We start from the raw sequence: 23,264 nt of genomic DNA on the forward strand, positions 1-23,264 counted from the left end.
ACAGCTCATGCCCATAAAGAAGAGTAGGGTCTTAAAATGTGTTTCAATATTTCCTTTCACAGTTCCTATCAACAGCTACCCCTCACCCTCCCACAGAGGTGTCTGTTCTCTCTGCACTCTTGGCTGAGAGTACCGTAGGAAGGCAGGTGTCAGACAGGACTTTGTGCTTGTACAGTTACTTCCCTTTGAAATAAGTAGCAAAGCAGAAATGATAAAAGCTAGAGACACTGCTCATCTCCCGGGTAAAATTCAACAGCTCAGAGTAGGGTGGGATGCCAACGCTCCTGCATTGTTCCCGAATGCACACATTCTTACGGAAAGAACCGTAAAGCCATGAAAGAATTTTTCACGTGTTCCTTTTCAATTAGATCACCAGGTGTAGGTAAATAGGCTGGAAGAGGGTAAAAAAGTCCCTGCCTGGCTTAACCTCACCTGTAACAATATTCTTCAGAATGTCTTGGAAAAATACAGAGTGGATAATTAAAAAATGAAGCTTCTTCCTACTATTTCATACAAACATGAAGAACAAGAAAGGCCTTGCAATGGTGCAATCAAAATTCATTCTTCCTGGGGTTTGTTCTTTGAGGCCAGCTACAGAAGCTGCTGTGCTGGAAGATGCTAAGAGGAAAGAGGACTATTGTAAGGTTTGTTATGTACATGATAACAACAGCAAGTTCATCAATACAGATAGGAAAAAGATCTGCCAGAGCTACTGTTTGTTATACAGTACTGTCATCCTTGGCAGGGAAAGAGAACTACAGAATCTTGTGGTAGAGTAATTACAGTAATATCAGACTCTATTTCTTCATCCCCCCAAAAAACCCAAGCCTCAAACCCAAAGCTGTTTTTCCACATAAATGTCACATCCCAGAAACATTGAAAAGGCTTTTTGATGACTGAGAGCTGTGATACTGAATTCATGAAAGCAACAGAGTGCTGGCCTGGGTTCCATTATTGGTGAAAAGATGGGAAACAATCAGATCACTCCTGACAACTTGAAAGCTTAGCAGGAGAAAAAACAAAGTACAACAGGATTTCACAAATCACTAGGCCCAGGGTGATAAAAATGTTTTAGTTACTTATAGAGGAGGAAACAAAATTTTCCTAATCCTGAATCACAGGCTGTGTCCTAGCTGGATGCACTGTTCAGATCCAGCAGACGTAAAATACTCAGGAAATAAATAATCAAATTGGAAACAGCTACAGATTACTGAAGTAACAAGATGAAAGTCCACCAAGTATCATTCAGCCTTCAGAATGCACAGATGAATGTAAAGAAACCCCTGAATCCTGTATTACTTAAAAGTTACTCTTCTAAACCCCAAAGACCTTTCATAAGATTCTTGCAGCTGAAATCAGAAATAAGACTCCAGTTAATTTTAGTAGATGCCTGTAGGTAGCCCATACAGTATAATTAGTCATCTGGAAACTGGGGAAAGGGGGGGGGGGTCGTCTACTATAATTGTTTTCATTTTCCTGAGACAAAAAAAAGCATGAGCACTTTAAACAAGCATATATCAAATACCATCAGGTGTACTTCTTCACTGAGTTCAATGAAAAAAATTAACAGAATGCAGCTGAATGCCTAGAATATAGTACTCTGCACCATGCAGTGCAACAATTGTGCACAATTAAAGCCTACTGTGCAATTTTGTTACCATAAAAACTCACTGACTCACACCAATTGAAAAATCTAAACCAGCCTGCTACAGAATCACTTTCCACAATTAAATGCCAATTCACAATTTCATCTCTGTGGCCAAAATACATTTCTCAATTTGGTCTGATCTTTTGACAGCTGTGGTGTTTAAAGCTCAAGCTCTGAAAAAGTGAACAAGAATTAGCATTAAAATAACTTAGAACACACTTACATGTTTCATTTCTAGGAAATGTGCTTCTCGTTGCACTGTTGGAAGCTCGTAATAGATACTGCATAATTAAGACCGTCTTGAAGCTTTGTAAAAAAATTTTAGAAATATAGGAAAGCTGCATTCACGCTGTACAAGAATGAATAGTGCATACTCATTTATTTGTATGAAATCCACAGCGTTTAAGTGCATGCTTGTGTTTGTTATTTGACACCTGACAATTCATTTAGCCCACACATTTACTTAGAGTAGCGATACTACGGAGGCCAACTGAATATGGTTCCTTTGCAGAATACATTACAAAGAATAAGAAATTTAAGACTTCGAAGTCTTAAATTTAAGTAAAAGTGCTTCTCAAAGTCAGAAATTTACACAGATTCCAAAACTTACTAAAAGGCACTGCAATGGGAACTGGAAAGAGAGAAATCCCATGAAAGTGCAAGAGGTATTGTAGCCTCTTTTAATAGATAGCATCTTAAATCTCCAGGTGATTTATGAAAAGAGATGTATTTATATTTAAGGATGTCCAGCATTTCCCAAAAATAATGTTCTTCTATCCCTGTCTTTGAAGAAGGTGTTTTCCCACTGGGTTCAATAAGGTTATAGTTTCATTCTTTGTACATTTTAACAGCTGGGGCTCAAGGGATCCTAAGCATCTCTACTCTTGCATGGATAAAAGCTCATAAAGTATCAGTTACCGGTGATGATGAATACTGTCAAATTTTTAGTGCAAAAAGATTATTAGGTCTAAATTTATCCAAATAAATATTGCTAATATTACCAAGAACTGTGTTCTGATTATGAGTAGAAAGCAAAAGGAGAATGAACTAGAAAATCAGTGGAATGGAGATGATATGCCAAGATTAAAAATGGGTTCTTGAAAAAATGTTGTGGTGGCTGTTAGTTATTTACCAATCCCTTTGGGGTAGCTATACAAGATTTTTGTTAGGCACCCATATAAATACAAACTCAATAAAATATGCTGCTTCTCCTGACTTGTCATCCTCAAGAGCTCCTATATGACACTATCCAGATCTCATAGACCTGCTATTTGAAGAAGTCCTGACCAGACATGGAAGATGAAATAATTTGAAATATTACCTCCGTCAGTTTGAGCAACCCACATACCATCGGGTAAATGAATTTTTAATTCCTGATATTGTCCTCTCCCCGATATGTATCCTTTTCCTTCTGTAAACTGCTCCTCTTACTGTTATCCCTTTTCTCTAATGAGAACCTGGCTTAGGCTGCTAAGCCTGTGACTTCAGCAGCCGTGGGCCAGGAGAGAAGCTTTGAAAAGCAACAATTTAAAGCAGCCTGGCTCTCATGCAGACTTGCAGTCTCTGAGTGGCTAAGACTATCTGCTGTCTCTGTAATTCTTCAGCTGTGAGGCTGCAAGTGAGAATTACCTCTAGACAAGAAATTTTTATTCTGCTGTTCTGTATATCTGTTTTATTTAGTTTTCAAGAAAGATAATTTTGGGAGCAATAGCAACTCTGGCCATTTGAATTCATTTTGGTTTTTATGCAGAAGAGCTGTTTATACTACTAACGCTCTCCGAAAGACTGTCATATGTGATGGACACATTCTTTCTTGGTAAAGAAGACTACACACAGATTTATGTTATTGCTAAATTATTTTGTATTTAATACACCTTTAGGTCGTCTCTTTATATCTTCAAAAATTTTTACTATAGTAAAATGTTGCTGTGTTTGGACAAAGAAGCCGAGGTCTCTTCCTCAGAAAATGGATCATGAAATCCTTCCACTGGAGCCATTAGGTTTGTTTCACTTTCAGAGTCTACCTCGTCGCTCAAAAATTACAAAATGTTATCATGTTCAGCCACTTCAGGCCTGGCTTGCAAGACAACACAATGTCCCGCAAGAAAGGATGAGAAAGAGGTTTTGAATTTTGAAATTCAATACACATTTGTACATTAAATTTCAAATCGGAAACCACAGCAGACAAAACATGTTGTTTGCTGTTATAAAAAGGCATGCTTTGAGACACTGAGCTGTACCCAGGCAGTCAGAGAAAGTGAGTAGGAGCAACTGTGCCGGACGGAGAGAAATCTGTCATCCATTTGTCTCTGCTCTTTGAACCTCAGGCTGGATTGCTAGCAAGGGAGTGCGCAGGGCACACCTCGCCCCAGGAACACCCTTCCTCTCACATCCCTGCGCCGGAGTTTAACCCAGCAAGGTGCTACTGACTGAGCCCAGCCTTCTGTGCTTGGGCACAGAGGTGATCTCGCTACCTGCAACGTCCAGCCTCAGCCTTCAAATCTTCCCAGCACAGGGCGAAGCTCCACCCTGCCACAACCCGCTGCCCACCAAACATCTGACCAGGCCAAGCCAAGCCGTGCTGCCGTCACCACAGCAATGGGTGCCAGGGGCGAGCTCTCAGACCTTGCCTGGAAAGCCCGGGCCTGCGAATTGCCCATGGCAACGACACCAGGCCCCACTGCGGGCCCCGCCAGGCCTGTGGGAGGGAGGAATACAGCTCCCGGTCCACGAAAGCACACACATGCTGAGGAAACAAACTGGGAACTTCTGGAGTGTTTTTCTGAGCTGGTTTACCCCATCTCATTGACGAGCACAGCACGTTGGCTGTGCGGGATGGCATAATAATAAATAAATGTAGTAGGCATTTACGTGGGCCGCACTGCAACATCCCGAGGAAACAAAGGCAATGTCAAAGCAAGTCTGTGGAGACCACAGAAGTGGATCAGAATGAAACAGCACCAATATGAGCTTATGTTAATAAGATTACCATTTCAAGGCCATATATTGGCAGGTCCTTGAGAACCACTTCATGTCATTGAGGCAACAGGGAAAACAATTTGTCCACGAGAACCCGTGGGTGCGCGGTCGGGACTACAGGGCCACCGAAGGACAAGGTCGTGCAAAGACACAGGGAAAGATGTTTCCTCATGGGGAAAGAATAAACTAACAGAGCCAGATACCGATTCAATGGCTGTGCCAGCTTCGGAACTCCAAACAGCGCTACAGACCTCCCCCCGCACCCAGCCCGCGGGTCTGTGAGAGGAGCCCGAGGTGCAGCCACAGCCGTCGACAGCAGAACCCCTCAGAAACGTGCCAGAGGCAGGAGCACTACCCCGAAATCCTGCCGCACGGGGTCCGGGGGCTTCCCTGTGAGGAGAGGCCGGGGCTGCCCATGCCGGACACAGCTGCTTCCAGCCGGGTCTGCAGGGCACAGCTGAGCCCGTCAGCGATGCCAGCGGCACCTCTGGGAAAATGTATTTAAGAAAGGGCAAAATGCCGCAGAGGTGGTGAGGAATGAGGAAAAAAGTCAGAAACAGCCCAACGGGTGCCGAGATCTGGGGAGGAGGAGGAGGCACTCCCAGTGCCCGAGCAATAAATTAAATTCATTTTCCCCCCAAGTTCAGCCTGTTTTGCCCATGAGGGGGATTGGCAAGCGATCTCCCTGTGTTTATCTTGACCCACAAGCTTTTTCCTCTTATTTTGTCCCCCGGTCCTGTTGAGGAGTGGGAGTGAGAGCACGGCTGGGTGGGTGCCTGGCCCTCAGCCAAGGCCGACCTGGTGCTGCCCTGTGCGGCCCCGGGGCACCTCTGGCTTTACATACGGCCAACAAATTTTCCCTTCGTTCATCAGAATTTTAAAAAGTGGTTATGAACTCCCAGAAGCCTCTCCATCCACACAAGTCGCTGGCAACGAACCGCAGCTTCTCACTCCCTTGTCTTCCTCTGACATTTAAACCTGGGAGGCTGAGCACAGCTGTTGGGACCTTGCTCCCTCCTAAGCAGCCGGCTTGCCAGTGTGCACACATCGCCTGCCACGTCTTAGAACAAAACAACAACAAAAAATCAGCCAGGATATGAAAATGGGACTAAGAGACAAGGATACATTTATGTAAAGTACGTGAAGTGATTAGAAAGGATGGCAAGGTCTAACAGCTAAGGCTTTTCTTCTCATTTCTTGGAGACGACATTTGGTGACACTACTTAGACTAGCATCGCAACGGTCGACAAGAGTGCCACACTGTCAGTACTCCTGCCCGGGTGAGTTCACTTCATGATAAACTCTACGACACCAGCACAAACTCTGTGGGCTGGAAAGCATAAGAATACCTCTACAAGTACACCCACTTGGGTCTGTCCCAGTGACTTTCTGTCATAGTATTTTTTCTTATTTTGTATTATGCCATGTAGAATTGCAAATTCTATGCATTTAAGCCCTTCAACATCAGTCAGTATTACATGTGATTGCTTCGTTATTGCACCTTGCATACCTGCACCCATTTCCTAAAGTGCATATGAATGATGCACTTCAGTGTGATGATCCATTAATGCAACACATGCATCTTCTCCCTTTGACTGGCCATGTCTTGCTACCTGTAAGGCCAAGGAGGAATTCTGAGCTGAACACCAGGTATTGTGTCAGCTATCAGGTTAGGCTTCCTGCGTGTATCTTGTAATTGTCTGAATATTTCAATAATTGTGCATAATATGATATTGCTATTTAGATAAATCACCTCATACAGTGTATATTTGATAATGTGATCTCTGGTTGACAAATAAATACCTGAAAAGCGTATCAGTTTCCTAGTTCTTGCAGCATATTTCATGACACGGTGTCTTCACCTTTCTTTCACTTGGGACAAATGATAATTGAATGGAGTGAGTAAAGCTAGACTCGGAATACCAGACCAACCTGCTAGCCTGGAAAATCCTACACTGCTGTTTGAGCAAGATGGACATTTACAGACCATGGACTAGAGCCAAGGGGTTCAATTAGCTGTATACCTTTCTCTCAAGCAACTGCAGGCAAAGAAATTTTGCCAGCCCTGGATTTAAAATAAAAGAACAGACAACCAGTAAAGGATCATCAATAGTAGTAAATAAAACTAGCATGCTAATTAAGAGTAAATAATTATTCCAGTGTATATAACCTATTCTAAAAGAGATGCTCTGCAGGCAGGAAAGTTAAAATAGTAGCAAGTACCTACTTACTTTACAAAAAGGTCAAGGCTAGTGACATAAGAACAAGTCCCTACATGAAAAACAATAACAATATTAAAAAGGGTAAAGGGCAGTCTGCCCTTCTGCTCTCCTGGCATGTTTTGTTCAGCCACATCCAGAAATTTATAACAAGCATGTAGCCATGAAATTATTGAAACCAAGAAGCTATGTACTTCAGTTACTAAATAATTAGCAATAGTATCGTTATTATTAACATGACTATCATTCATAAAACAAAATTTTTGGAAATAATATTAAAAGACGTCATTCCAAGTACAGTGCAGAGAAGAAGTGAGTCAGTAATTAAGGTAGAAATCGAAAGATAAAATTTAAAACTCTCTATTACTCATGGGGTCATGGGCAACAGTGAAGTCACGCTAAGTATAAAGAATTAATTCACGTGATCTACATTGCCTCATGCAATCAGCAAGGAGAAAGACAAATGTCTGTTGCTCCTACTCTTTCGTTTTTACTGTAACAGTGAGCCCCAGGTATATCTCCCCCTTCCAGTCATATAAATTTTAATTTGATACCAAAAAAATCTACTGAAAAATTACAAAACCAAATTAACAGAAAATAAGTACCATATGGGCCGCATTTAGAGACAGTTACTTACCCACTGTAAGGGTTTAACTGCAGATTATCCTTTAAAATCAGATTTTTTAGTTGATGTAAACTAGCACAGCTCCCTTTAAATAAATGGGCCCATGCCTTTTTGTCCCAGTTGATGATCCAGCCTGTAACATTCTTGGAAGAAGTGCGATTTTGTTCACCTGAACAGAGACTCAGTGGGAAGCCTCTGAGCTCCAAGTTGTAAGTCAGTGTTCACAGCAAGCAGAGTTTCACACCACACCTGCTGAGATGCTTCAGCTATCCTGAATTCTCCAAAAGTACGCTTTGTCTGCAAAAAAAAGTAAAAAAGCCCTCCCAATACAGCAGCAAATTAAGCAAGGGAGGGGGGAGGGAGGGACAACCTATTTTTAAAACCCATAAAATGCAGAGAAATCTCAGCTCAGTGGGAAGGTGAGTATGTGGGCGAGGGGTAATTTTTGAGATACATCTTCAGAGAAATACAATTTACATGTAAGTAATTATCCCTTCTGTAAAAGACACACGTTTCAGACTCCCAACCTCTGGAAACTAGACTGTCTCCAAGGAGTAAGTTTGTGCATACTAAGATAGGGAAAAGAAAAATGCAGTAGGTTTGTGGGACTACCACGTGATTAAAAAACAGACAAAAACCACACCAGGGTACAACTACAATCAGTCCATTTACCAGTGGAGGAATTTCTCCTACCTAACCTGAGCTTGGCGATTTGTAGACTGCAGCAAAAGCATTTTTAGAGGCACATCAACAGGTTTAGAGGCAATGAGGTGGCTCAGAGGAAGCAAACATTCTGTCTCAATAGACTGTGGATGGAGAGGGATGAAATATTATTGCTACCAGGATGTTTTCAAAATGTTTTTTTACTATACGCAGATTTTTCTAAGACAGAAAAGTAAATATGCAGACATCTCTGCATATTCAAAACATCTTTTGGGTGTTTTGATGCTGCAAGGTGCGTCTGGGGTAAGTAACACTGAAAATAAAAATTATTGCACTGCTTTAAAAATAAATAGCTCATAGAATAATTAAACATTAAAAATGTTGCATCTAGATGGGCCTGGTTTTGTCAAGTTCTGTGTGAGTTATCTCCCGGCTATAAAAGCAGCTAAGTGACCTCATACTAGGATAAATCACAGAATGGTAGGGGTTGGAAGGGACCTCTGTGGGTCATCTAGTCCAACCCTCCTGCCGAAGCAGCGTCACCTACAAGTAGGCTGCACAGGTGGGTCTTGAATATCTCCAGGGAAGGAGACTCCACAACCTCCCTGGGCAGCCTGTTCCAGGGCTCCGTCACCCTCAGTGGGAAGAAGTTCTTCCTCATGTTCAGACGGAACTTCCTGTGCTTCAGTTTGTGCCCATTGCCCCTTGTCCTGTCGCTGGGCACCACTGAAAAGAGTTTGGCCCCATCCCGCTGACACCCACCCTTCAGATAATAATAATAAATAATTATTTAATTAATTATTAATTAAATAATAATACATTTAATAATTATTTAATTAATATTAAAATGATACATCTGTTGTTACAGGTCCTACATTGCAGCATTGAAGGCACAGCTGTGCAGAAAGGGATGCCAGGGTGACTCTCCAGAATGAGGCATATCTCTGCACGTAGATAAACCTAAAATCACGAGTGCCATGATCAGCATGGTCCAATTGGTATTACAGCGTTTGGCTAACTCCAGAACCTGAAGATCAGGCTCTGCTTTACTGGTCTTTGATGGGGACTGCTGCTCAGCATACCTTGACTTCATCTAAGCATTGCAACATGACCTATTAGGTTCCTGTGAATTTAAGTGTTATGTCCTCTCCCTACACTTGGTATCTCCAGGGATCACCTCATCAAAGTCAAGTTAATCTACAGAGATGTCCTGTGTGAAGGAGCTTTCAGACTTGAGCTCGATTTGATCCATCCCTTCCAGCTTCGGGAACTGCTGATGCCTACCTTGAGAGGCAGAACTAGAGATGGGCAGATGGAGAGGAATTGCAAAGTCTTCACTTTGCATTTGTGCCACACTATTTAGCTCTCTCCCTACCCTTCTCTCCTCCTTGGCTTATTCCTTTTCCTAGTCTCCTACAGATGTGGTTTTTTAGGAGCCTAGGTCAGTTCCTCAAGCACTGACAATCTCGGACGTAATTTCTTTTCGACTTTTCTACATCTCCATTACTGCAGCTCTGCTACACTGGTCCCTTTAATACAGGCACAGTGTCTGTAGTAGCAGGAATCGAGATAAACTGACATTTGTTACATTGAAGAATAAGTCTTTTAGCTGTTTGGAGCAATCCCTACTCTCTTTTTAAACAGCTAAAAGACTTCCTTTAAAACCCTAACAAATAGTAGTTAATCTTCATTGGTGTCTCTCTAGCAGCATCTGTATTAAAGGTCCCGGCCCAGCACTGGCAATAGCACTGATCTATTACTGTTGGCATCTCCAGTGAGGACTGATTAAAGACTTTGGGAAGTGCACTGACTGCCCAAGTAGCACAGGTTGGGCAGGGCAGGAGGAATTAGGGAGATTTAAGGGAATATGAGAGGAAAGATGGCAATGTTGCTGCAGGTCCTGGGCTGAAAGCTGTAGTTACTACTTCTGTAACAACTGAGCCATTTGCAAGGAAGTATGAACTACAGCTTTCTGTCCAAGCTCCACAGCAAGCTTGCCAACAATTTGTTATCATGTTTTTACCTCATAAAAAAATAAAATTATAATCACTAGCATAATTTTAGGAAGGGGAAAACCCAAACCACTGAAAGGTGAAGGGACTTGCCCAAGTATAATCAGTAATGATAATGAAGGGGAAGAGATAGTATTGTGCCCACTCTCAACATTCAAAGCATCACATAAAAGATCCAGTCCTTGGTACAGGTCAAATTCAGAAGGAACACTATGGAGTTGACTAAGTCTGTAGAGTCCGTTCATTCTTTAGGGTCCATTTTGTGTAGAGTTTACACACAGCAACATTTACCTTGAAACTATTATCCTCTACTGAAAACAAAACTAAGCAAGAAGTACAGTGTTCTCTAAACATAGCATAGCAAGCTGCCAAATATTGTTATGCGAAACAAGAAGCTTTGTTAAGAGCTTTTTGAAGATACGCTTCAAGGCCAATGCAGACTCTCAGATTTAAACAGGCTGGTATGCAAGGAGCAATACGCAAAGCCAATATTATGTACTTGTGCCTCTTCATTACACTGCTAGGATGCCTCTGTTGCCAATTTTGCAAAAAATTTAGCATTGAAGAGCCTTTTTTTTTTTTAAACTTGTGAGAGAAAAAAAATAAGAGAGAAAAATGAAGAATTTATAAAGGGAGACATAATGTGGCAGTTTTAGAAATCATCTGCAAAGGGAGGAGGCAGATTGGCAGGTATAATGGCAGACCAGAGCCAAAAAGCAGAGACACAGCATTAAAAGAATTGACTAGGTCTTTTGAGGAATTACTTTGGCAGAGAGTCAATGCGACATTAGTATTATTTCGTAACAGACTCTATGTGTCACCAAACCTTTATATCATCTGAAGACCTAGAAGCAAACTAGTGTTTCTTAAAATAATGAAACACTTCTACCACTTAAGTTTTTGGGTGTTTTGAAACTTTTAATCCATGCAAATTTGAAGTTTATTCATCCACTGTTCACAGAATAGTGGAGATTCCCACAAAATTGTCCTGTCTCAAAGCTTTATCAAGAGCTCTATCCCTTACCCCACCCTCAAGTACAAAAGGAACAGGCAAGGACAGAAAGAATTTCAACTCAGGCTGACTCCTTTTGCAAGAGCTCAGGTACACCTCATTTACTGGAAATCCATTACACATCTCCTAGTTCTGAAGGGCTGTTCTTTCCCTTACCATGGCTCTCCATCTGCTCCTGGTAGATCATCACTTTATTTTTCTTCTCTAGGTTAGGCTGCTCCTGATTGCCCCTTTGCCCCTCAGAAAGGACACTGGCTTAGTCCATAAACATTTCCTTGAGAAAATACTTTGATGGGACTCTTCTTTTACACTGTTCTAGGGACACGTTACTCAGGAGCTTCTCTTCCTACACTGGAAATTCACTGTGGTCAACACCTTTCTGTATGAGGAGTAATGAATCCAAAATCCAACTTCATTTTTAAGCACTTCTTGCTTACAAGAATGAGCCACTTCAATTAAACAGCACCAGCTACTTCAGCTAAGACGTGTTTCCATTAACTGGTGGCTGATCATACGCAAATTATGGGAACAAGTGTCATGTGCAAAAGAGTGACAGATGGACATGTATGAGCTTTTACCTAACAGTGAAGAGGGGAGGTAGAAGTCAGTGTCAGCACTTCTCTCAAAACAGGTTTTAACAACAAAAGACATCTGTTAAATTACTAACACACTTCCATATATCTTGAAATATTTATACTATGAACTAATGATGTCCTCTCAGTTAGTGAAAAGAGTCTGTTGTACATTCCTCTGTAAGGAAATACATAAAAAGGCAAAGAGGACTTGCGGAAAGGTATGCCCAAGACCAAAATTCCATTCATTAGTGTTCCTTGCATCAAACTTCCTCTTCATCTCAGATCACCATATGCCCATGGTCAGAAACTTTTCTTGGGCTATTGCTTGCCTGCAACAACACAGCCACAAAAGCCATCTGCTTATAAATTGAATTTTTTTTTCCTTCCAACAGGATTAAAAAAATAAATCTTCTGGCAGATGAGCTTCTTTCTGAATGGGAACAGTGTTACAGACAGACAGAATGCTCCTCTGTGCTTATGAACCTTCCTTCGCATTGTGTAAATGCACACTTGCAGCATAATCGTGAGTTTTCCATCATCATTAGCAGCATGATCCTAGTAGTTAAATCCAAGAAACCTAGTAAATGACACAACACTGGAAGGTTCCCACAAAGAAGAGCCTATTTAGATAATTAAGGAATCTTTATGGTATGAACATCTTCATTTTGCAGCAAATTGTAACACAGTAGATAACACTACTGAAAAACGTCCTGAAAGCTTGCAAATCCACAAACTCAAACTGGGTTTTGTTTCACATAAGCTTGCAGTAGGGGTTGGAAGCAGAGAGGTAAAAATGAGGGAAAGAAAGGAAGAAGAGTTCACATTAAGGTAATAAACCATCTTCTCTTTGGAAACCTTAAGCTTTGTCAATTTTATTAAAATCAATATAAATGGGATATACTTGGGTTGCAGATGTAAACAAAACCCAAGAATGTCTCCCACACAGGTACCACTTATAGAAGAAGAAAAAAGTTTGAAAATAGGGTTTAAATCATCTTTCTCAGAAGCTTTAAACCTCACCTACTAGTAAATGACATTGAGCTTCTGGCTAGAGGCAGTTTCATGGGGGAAATCCATCTCCTAAAACTGAAGAGTATACAGAGTAGAATATGTCAACAAATGATGTCCTAGAGATTGAAAGCAATCTAGATAGCCTGCACTAGCTTGTCCCACCACATACAGAGAAGTGCCAGGTGTCAAGGTATCATAGAAAATAGTTTAGATCTTACTAGCCAAATGGAATAAAAATACATTGATTCATGTTTTAGGTAAGGAACCCCCGCCACCTCAAACCTGAGCAACAAACAAACAAAAACCCCACAAAGCAACTTCTCACCTCAGTCATTTACCCAGTAGCTCCCCTGCTCTCGGGGCTGGTGAACGATGGCAAACCATTGCCAGCTCCCAGCATTCCTCATGGGCCTCCACACATCTTTATCAAAGCTTCCACTGAAAAGCCCACCACATATGGTTCTGTGGCCACTTGCCCCGGCCATTCATGCAGCCAGTTGTCCACTCAACACAATTCATGAAATACTGATACTGCCTCAGAAAGTGATAAATTTTAGGTTCTGTTTTAAGCAGAGAACCTGTAAAAAATGGAAAGTTATCCTGCATTTTATGTATTTTTATGACTTACAATGGAGGGAACCCACGATGACTGGGATTCTAGCCACCAGTTAGGACACACATACAAAAAAAAAAAAAAAAAAAAAAAAGACCAGGCATGTTGTTGCCTTTGCACAATAAGTAAACAGATTTTTTTTTAAGCCAACTTGCTTCACATTCTTGAGTTGCAGAATTCCTGTTCCTTGCAAGGGAACAGATGACATGAACTCCATGTTAATTAGTTAAATAACATTCCATCAAAACTGTAAGTACTGAAGTGCACTACAGCCTTGACAAAGAAATTTTGCTACATTAAATGTCTCTCAAAGTTCTTTGCCAAGTAAGAGAACAAAATACTTTCCACATCGCAAAAAAGGGGGCACATATGATACCTGTCATTTGGTGCCAAGAATAAATAGTTGCACAAGTGACAATTTCAGTGGATTTTTATAAACCCCTTTTAGAGTAGCAATATTTTTCAAAGCAGTTAAGCAAGCAGGTTTTTTTTACCAAAATTTATTAGTCTACAGTAAAAAAAAGTCACAGGCCTATTATTCTTCAATTTTAATACTTCTGGTTGGTCCTGCAACATTCACAAGACAGTGCAGTCCCTGTAAGAACACCTTCCATGAAATAACTGTTTTGATTGCATCGCCCTCACTCATTACAGATTTTCATTTCAGACATTAGGACACAGCAGTGGCAGGTAAACCCATGGCTTCCCAGGGGGATTTGTGAGAGTGAAGATGCCTGGGACAGGAATCCTCCTTGCATTACACTGCCTCAAATCCTTAGCTAAATGACGTTTATTTCACACACACATGTGCTTCTCCACACTGTGGTTTGTTTGGCATGATGTTTTTAATCCCCATGATTACAATTTTTGTAAGAAACTGTGGTCTAAAACTTAAGATTCATCTATTTGGTACCTGCATTGTCAGTAACATCATCTTGCATTTTTGCATACTTTAGATATGGCACAGCAAGTATCCCCTTGTTTTAGTTTAAAAATCTGCTTCTTGCTACAGCTGTGCAGCAACATTGATTATATCAGTAAACAGAATTCAGCTGTAGGTAATCCAGAAAACTCAGAAAAGCCTATGGCAGGAAAACACTTTTTTAAATTTTTCTATTAAGTGTTTAGGTAAATAAATGCCTACCATCCCCAAGAGATTTTTAATTATTAAACACACTGAAAGTTCAGCTGCACGAAGGAAGGTCAGCATCTAGTCCTGCTTAACTCCAAGAACGATAAACAGAGAAGTTCATTGTCTTCTTACGGTTTATATAATTCCTTCTACCGAGTTCAGGAATGCGATAGCTAGATGGATACTACAGTAGCTCCCCCTGCTGATGTCAGAGTCATCTTGTATCTTTTATAATTCATGCATTAGCAAATAAAAATCACTTGCAGCCATGAAAATGGAAAATTGGTATTTTACTTCTTAAATTAACAGACCACTCTGAGACCAAATTATAACTTTTTGACATCCTAGCTGACTTCAGATGAAGTGAGACATCCCGATGCTCACTTTTAGGGGTGAAAGAGGGGGATGAAGTGGGTCAGTCCAAGACTTTTTCACCACTACGCAATTCTCCCGAGGCAGCCCATTCATTTTTTCTTAACTGATGGTATAAAAATATATTAAGCATTAGCCCCAACCCCAAATACTAATTCCTGTTGAGAAAATAAGATTTATAATCTTTATTGTTTACTTATATATAATAAATATAATACAGAACAAAACATCACACCCATTGATTGTATTACACAGGCTGTTCATCAGAATACATTACATTTTCTTTTCATTAGCCCTTTTATAGGGTTTTGGTATTGGATATTAAGAATTTCAATTTATTAACCTATCAACACAAGAACAATCTTCCAATTTGCACCTTTAAGCATGTTTCAAATATTCATATACACTCATTTTGTTAAAAATATACAAGCACTGTTCAGTATTTGCAATATAGGCCTTTAATTTCCATTCATTAGATCTCTATTAATATAGAGAATTTAAAAATAATTAATAGCTTAAATCTCATTTTAATTAAAAATACTTCTTCTATATTTCTCATTTAACTGATACCCACCCCATACCCCCCAAATGAAGTGACAGGGCAAAGACACGCCAGGCAAAAACAAATGTTCACTTTTAAAAAACAAAGGGTAAAAGATCTGGTCCTTGCCTCACCTGTGTAATTCTGGAATAATGGAGACACCAATTTGATAAAAAGAGGGAGGGAAGAAACTAGAAGCCAGGGTTTCTGAAGAGACATGCATCTTCATTTCAGATTTACTACTGCCATCCTGCTGTTTTCTTGGCTTAAAAATCACTGCATCAAGCCACGATTATATGTTTTTCTCCACATGAATATACTTATCATTAAATTGAAATTAGATAAAAATGCTACATCTCTTTTTTATCAAAAATAGATCAAGGTTTAACACACTCTGAAATCAGGTATTTAAGTGCAAATGCAATACGCATCAGCAATTCAGGTTCTGGTCTCACTAAGGAAAATGGTGAAAAGATTTATGCATAAAGATGTTTGATAGAGGATATCTACCTGGAACTAGCTGTTCTCAGAACATCTGAATTATCAGCAAACTGTACAGACTTCACACAAACAAAAGTTTTCTTCAGCTGAAAGTTCTTCAGTTAAAGCAGCTTCTGCTTTAAAAGTGTTATTCAGAATTCACTGAAACTTAATACGAAGTGTAATGCCAAAGAGACCATCAAAGCTGCTACCGGTTTTGTGCATCTTTTAATGCACCAAAGCTTTAGGAGTTTCACAAATCAATCTGTATAAGCAACTAAGAAACGATTTCATAAACAGTTTTGTTTTACTAATACCCACTCCAAAGAGAACTTATGCAAATTAGCTGTACAATGCTGAAGTTGTATCGCATACTTATTATACTTCTCTAATTCTGTTCAGATAATGTCAACTTGAACAACTGGCTAAGCTTTCAATATAGCTTTGTGTAAACAGCCTCTCCTGATTTTCAACTGATAGAGCACTCATTTGTAATGGGATTATATGTGGGACTTTGAAACACTTCACAAAAAAACCCAAAACAAAACCACAACCAAACCCTAAAACCCCCAAAATACAGAGAAGAAACTCTTCAGCGTGTACTCCTATTTTCCATGATTTTTTTAAACACAGGGCTTAATTTAAGCATTCAGCTTCAATATGAAATTATTATTTAAAATATCTACATTCTATATTAAATCAAGATCAGAGAGATCACTCCAGTCCACTACTGGCTAAGCACTTCCTGTATGTTGTGCTATGTAGGAAATTACCCTGATGATTTTACAGCTGATCCCATATGTTGCCCAGTAAGATTCTTTATTTTTAATTAATAGTTTTGGTTTAATTTTTTTTAAAGGGTTTTGTTGGGGTTTTTTTTCTTTTTCAGTAGGAAAGGGATACTGTTTGGGTGGAAACCCCTTGCTAGTTCCCTAGCTAGAGGAAAAAGGAGAAGAGTCTAAAAACATTTTAAAAATTACTCATTCTGGTAGAGGAACTAGTTTAATTGGCATGCAAAAGGTCAGATTCAGGTAGAAGAGAAGCACCACCCACAACACAGACAAGGAAGAAAAGACTTGTGAGCTGGCAACATCAGTAATATATTGAAGGGTATCTCTAATGAAAACACCGTAATTTGCATACTATAAAATTAGTTCTATGCTAAATGGCTACTTCCCCTCAGCTTGGTAAATGTGTTTTTTTGTTTGGTTACTTTTTAAACAAACAAAAAACTGTGGAAAAACTTCAGGAACATATGTGAAGAACTACAGAAGCATCCCTGAACTATTATTTCTGAGGCCATTCCAGTATCCACTCATATTTCTTCTGTGGAACACATACAAAATCTGTGCACCTTCCCTGACAAAACAGTCAAAAGTTCATAAAAAAATAAAATGAACATTGGAAGCAACTTTATAAACTGAGATGCAGCTAAAGAACTCTGCATTCGTATAACTAAACAGCTGCTTTCTACAAAAATCTTCAGAAAAGTCTTTTTTAAGCTTTTAGAGAAGCAGGAAGTGAAAACCAGCTGAAATTCTGGATGCATTCCACATCATGGAAGGCATTCCAGAAAAAGTCTGGTTACCTACCAATACCAGATGCAATGAGGAGGAGAGTTAACTTAGAGGAGAGTTAGAACACAGATAACTAAGTAGAGTCATTTCCGTGCTATATTTATGTTTTATGTTAGATTTCTAACAATATAGAGAACTAGGACAGTCAAAATACAGTTACAGTCACTTTACCTAGAGAGGAAATGCCCTCTTGCATTCTTCGCAAAGTGAATGGAAATGGAAATCTCAGATCAGAGATCAAGAGGAAGCTGATCCTCAGGGCTATGACGACTACGATCACACATTCTCACTATCGACAACAAGTTCTCCTAGAAGTATATAACTAAGTGAAGTGGTTAACATTTCTTACACTGCTGATTTTAAACACAAGTCATGTACCAAGACAAATTCACCTTCTAAGTAATTAAGGTGCATGCTGGCTATAGGGAAATATTTTTTGCCATCAGTTACATTAGTATGTTTACCATTTTCACCGGCACTAAAATCCCTCAAATTTATAATACTGAAGCCTTCAAGCAAAACACTCCAAATGTATGCTGCAGACAGAAATGCTGCAAAGGCATGAAGGTCAGCCTGACTGCGGAGTTTCTTTTCAATGAAAGTTTTACCTTATTAATGCTGTCTATGACTCTGGTGGGCTTTGGATCAAGTCCCAGTCTAGCCAAAGTAACTTCACTAGAAAAACAAACAGAAATCCTCAGAGTTAACAGACTTTGTAAAAATTTAATGATAGAAATTAATATATTTATGCTTGAAGATTTATACTGGTACTCTACCCCAGAATCAGATTATGCATTACTACAGCACTGCCTAACCCTGGAAGTTCATGTCACTGTCATGCCATAAGCGCAGCTTCAAAATCAGCAGTGCAACTATTCATTTATGTCGCATAGTACAACAAAGCAGAAAACCACACACAAATTGCAGCATCAGTTTTAAATGGATGTTTCTCCACATAGTAACAAAGTGTTGGGCAGAGTGTATTTTATTGACACCTTTAAACGTTGCTAACATCCTCATCATGATTTACCTGATAAGCCTAAGGAAGTTTAACATCAAACTTGGGTGACGTGAAATGTCTGAGCGAAATCTGAAAATGCTTATAACAATTTTAAAAGCAGGAATTAGTTATCAGCTCTCACAACGCATGGTATCATCCATATTTCCCTGAGAAATCATGCCATGCAATAACCATGTAAAATAAAATACAGCATTAATGCAATCCTGGATTAGACAGAAAAAAAAAATCATGCATAACAACTGTTTATGAAACAACACTTAAATGCTACTGCAGTTATAGCTATTAAATTGCAGACACTACATATGACAGTCATAACAGAAATACTAACTCAAAACTTACCCCAAATAAAGAAAACTGATTAAAAGTACCATCCTATAGTTAGCCATATACTCAACATTGTGATAGTAACATTAGTTTGTTTCTTGATTTTTGAGTATGCTGCTTATCTTCACTTACACACATACAAACACTCTGCCTTACTAAGGCCTATTTTCGTGTGAAATTTGAAAGTATGTCCATAAACACACCCTACGTCTAAAATTTCACTGGTTTTCCCCATCCTCCGATAGCTTCATTTAGCTCAGGAACTTAAATTTCCCTAAGATAGGAAGATTTTTTAGTAGGGAATAGGAATTATAACATTCAACACAAAGAGCGACAGAACCAAGAATTACAGAGAAATCATTTTACCACCTTATTCATAGCAATCATAGTTGTGAATAGCAGTACCTAGGCACAACAGGGATCATGAAAGAGAATGACAATTACAACAGCACACACCAAGAAAAGTAATTTGCAGGCTCTCCTATTTTTGCTAGTACATTACAAGGAGGTAAGCAAGGCACATACCAGCATACCGGGTCAAGTATCACATGCAGCATGCTTTGTCATTTGACAAATACCACTGCTTAACACCGTATTTCTGCAAAATACTTTAGCGTTTGCAACACCACAGCGAGACAACCAGGCAGTGCCTTAGCCTCCGGGCTTCCGAGTTCCTGTCTGCAGGCCACTCTCATTCAACGACGTGACAAGCCAAATTGGTCATATACCGCAGCCCCCACCCCTCTACATGGGTTTCCACAGGCAAAAAGCCAACAAGCAAGATCCAGTGCATACTGGGTGACAGAAACATCGGGCCCTCAGTGTCTTCCGTGGCCTGCAGGTGCCCCACACTATCTAAGTAACTGTTGAGTACTGATCTCGCATGTATTTCCATCCTTTGCTGAATTAGTGTTACATCTACAGCAGCCCCTTGTAGTGCACACATTTTTGGCACAACTGAAACCTAACAGAAAGTAGACAGAAAAACCAAAATCCTTCTTTCTCTTTGTTCTGGAGCGCAGCACCCAGTACATCAAACTATGCAAGATTCGTCAAAACCCTAAGAGCAAAGGCATGCTACATGGCATTTGGCAAATTACCATCATTTCTTCTATATGTAAAAACCAAAGAGCTCCAAAACCTCAATCACACACAGAAGAAATTGTTGGTTGTCACACAGGATTACAGGAATTACTTCAACTGTTTGACAGAGCAACGCATGTAGTATTCATTTTCCATTTTGTAGGCATGGGAAATCACTGTTCATTCACATTCACAGAAATGCTTGAGATAAAAATTCAGCATTTTTTTTAAAGTGTATGTGCTTCCTACAAGAACTAAGTCAGAATAAAGACATTCCCAAATTGAAACAGTAAGAGCAATGACAATTTATGCTAGCACACAGAGGTAAAGCATTTACAAGAGCTCCTTCACATTCCAGTTGTGTCACGAGGAAGAAAAACCCAGCATGTCTCCATTACGTCAGAGGTACCTGAGAATCTGAAATCAAAGCTAAATCTCTTGTGCATTTACCAAGCACCCATTTGAGAGCTACTCAATTTACATTTCAAATTAGACATTATATTTATAAAATATTACTGTACTAAAAATCACAAGATTTTATAGAAAAAACCTCATCACATTCTATTAAATGCAGGAACAATGTTACGTGTCATAGCTTCCGTAATTAAAACTGTAACACATTTCTTGTAACCACAGGGGCACCACTGTTTAAAAATCCTTTCAGGACTGACAGTTTGCTTTGTTTCTCATTCTTTAAAGAACTGTAATTTAATGCAAAAAGACTGCTCAAGCTACCTAGTGCCATGAGATTAAAATATTTAGTATCCTAAAAAAAAAATTTAAAAATCAAAAATTAATACATTTTTGTTAGACACAAAACCAAACATAGTGGGAAGGCCCTAAATTTGAGTTTACTGAACAAAAACATTCAACATTCCCGGGATCAGAAACAGAAGATATTCTCCTAGTACTGATTTTCTTAACCTCTCAAACTAATGAATAATGCAAGTTAGAAGTCATATACATGGCTGACTATGATGATCTTTCACTTTAAGTGATGAACATAAGGACAAATATGAATAGCAATTGCCCATTATACATTACAGCTCCAATTCACATAATCACAGAATGGTAGGGGTTGGAAGGGACAATTTCAAAAGACAGTATTAGAATATTTTGCTAAAAATACTGCAATTGCCCATCCACAGGTAAACTCGGTTTCCCCAGGCTCAGTTTGCTGATGCCACAAGTCCCAACTGATTTAAATTTTTAGTTAATGCCTGGTATTATATATTAGGTATGATCTCATTGGAACATATCATTAATTGAAAACAGACATTAGCTTTTTATTGCCAGTAGACCTTAACATTACTTCTTGGAACAAAGTTAAAGCTAACATTCTCCAATTTTTCATGATTTAGAAAAAAAAAAATCCTTAAAAAAAACACCCAAAAAACTAAGGAAACTCCACTTATCAAAAAATCCCTCAAAATTCTACTATAGTCAAATGTAAAATTAGTTCTACATACTGCATTTTCAAGCCCTCTACTTGTGGGGTTTGGGAACTGAAATGTGAAGTTTCTCAAAATGCCTATATGACTTTAATAAACTTTTTTGTTTGTTCTGGGTTTGCAGTTTTGTTATGGTGGTAGGTTTTTTGCTTTTTTTCATTCCTATTTCAGATGTCCAAAGAAGGACTTACTATCTCATCTTAGAGATGCCTCAGATCGCTGAAACCTCTAGTGTAATCCTATATTAAAACTGGAAGGAAAAATTTGATAAAAGTGCAATATTTGACGAGAACAACCCCCAGGTTCTTTTTTTTTTTTTTCCTTCTTCCTTCTCATCTTACAGCTTTTTATATCAAATTCTAGCTGCTGGCCAATCAAGTCTTCTAAATGTATAGCTAAGCATGTTGCTCTCCTGCATTCCCTCTCATCTAGTAGTTGTATCACCAGACCACCAAAATTTCTTTTGGAATGATCATTACTGAGTGTCAAAACATGACAAGGCATTTGTGTTACGTCATCCTTCTGTATTTGTGTGGAAGGCTTGCAGAAGTACCCTAATTATTAATAGTCTTGTTCTGTGGGAAAGAATACTGTTGGCTGAAAAGCCATTCTACATTCATTATAAAAAAATAAAATCCACCAAATGCCAAAACCAACTTAACAGAAGTTTCTTACAGGCCAGACGTTGGAAAATAGTACTGACTGATTTCAAATATTCCTGAACATAATTATTCATAACTTTTCAGAATCAAATAGGACAGAAGCACTACAGGGGAAGGAAGATACACGTTATACGGAAAATGATCATTTTGAGAATAAATTTATTAATGCCACTGGCGGGGGCAGGAAAATCAATGCAAACACCTTTATCTTTCAGATTGTTTACCAGATTACCGTAGTGCCAACCCACTGATTGAAAACTTTGACAATTAATTTGATTTCTTTCATAACTTGGCAGCTACACATGTGAAAATTTTCAAATTTAGTTTTCCATTTAAATAATTGGGAATAAGAATGGGTTACAGAATCAGTCTTTTTAAAAACAAACATTGATTTTAAGAACTTACACCCAAATATACTGCAATTAGAAATATTTTACCATTCACTAAAATTTTAGACATTCCAGATTGTTAGGTAACAAGAGATTTTTAAACATCGGCCCCATTGCCATTACAAGGCTTCTCAAAATGGCGTTAGACAATATATATGTAGTGTTCCAGGACCGTACAAAGATCCTGCCTCAATAATCACAAGAATGCACTTAATAAATTATTTTTCTATTTTCTTCTATTAATATGCAAATAGTTTATACAACATAAAAAAGTTAATTTGTACCTACTACAGGTAACATATCTATTTAGCTTTTCATCTGAAAGCCTTTAAGACTTGATGACCTGCAAACTTATTTACATAACTCATTTGAAAGTATTTTTTAAAAATAATATTGTCCAGCATTTAACAAAATTGTGAGTTAAAAAAAGAAAGAAATTACTCAACAGCATTTGTTTTCTTGATTTTGTCAAGTAATTTCACCAGCTCAGTGTTATAAGGCAGGTTGGTTGCTCAGATGGACTAAGACTCCCTATGGTGATAGGCATGTAGTAAATTTGTTCATTTATAAAATCAGGTGAACGCAAGAAAGAGGAAAAGTTTAGAGTTTCAAGAGAACTGAAACTTCTTATTTTTACTACAAATTCAGAATAGGCACTGAAACATGATTCTTTAGGGACTTTTCCAGAAGATTGTCTCTTCGCTGGGCATCATTCCATTTTTAAACTAAGAAGGAGAAAAAAAAAAAAAAAAATGTTATCAGGGCTATATAATTAAAGATTACAAAAAAAGGAATCACAATATGTATTTCTTGCTATCTTATTAATAAAAGAAATAACTTGTGTGTCTTCAGTGTAAGACATAACAATTACTGTT

At 38.8% G+C, this 23,264-nt stretch overlaps 1 protein-coding gene across 4 annotated transcripts in view; it reads right to left on the minus strand.

Moving 5' to 3' along the window:
* Positions 1 to 15,031: 15,031 nt before the first annotated feature.
* The window catches only part of SLC35F5 (solute carrier family 35 member F5), a 38,082-nt gene continuing 29,849 nt past the window's right edge, over positions 15,032 to 23,264 (minus strand). For all 4 annotated transcript variants that reach the window (XM_075430022.1, XM_075430023.1, XM_075430024.1 and 1 more), the window contains one exon: positions 15,032 to 23,114. The gene's annotated coding sequence lies outside the window, so the exon portion shown is untranslated. The remainder of the gene's footprint in view (positions 23,115 to 23,264) is intronic.

This window comes from Opisthocomus hoazin, chromosome 9 (genome assembly GCF_030867145.1).
Source record: "Opisthocomus hoazin isolate bOpiHoa1 chromosome 9, bOpiHoa1.hap1, whole genome shotgun sequence".
Classification (NCBI taxonomy): domain Eukaryota; kingdom Metazoa; phylum Chordata; class Aves; order Opisthocomiformes; family Opisthocomidae; genus Opisthocomus; species Opisthocomus hoazin.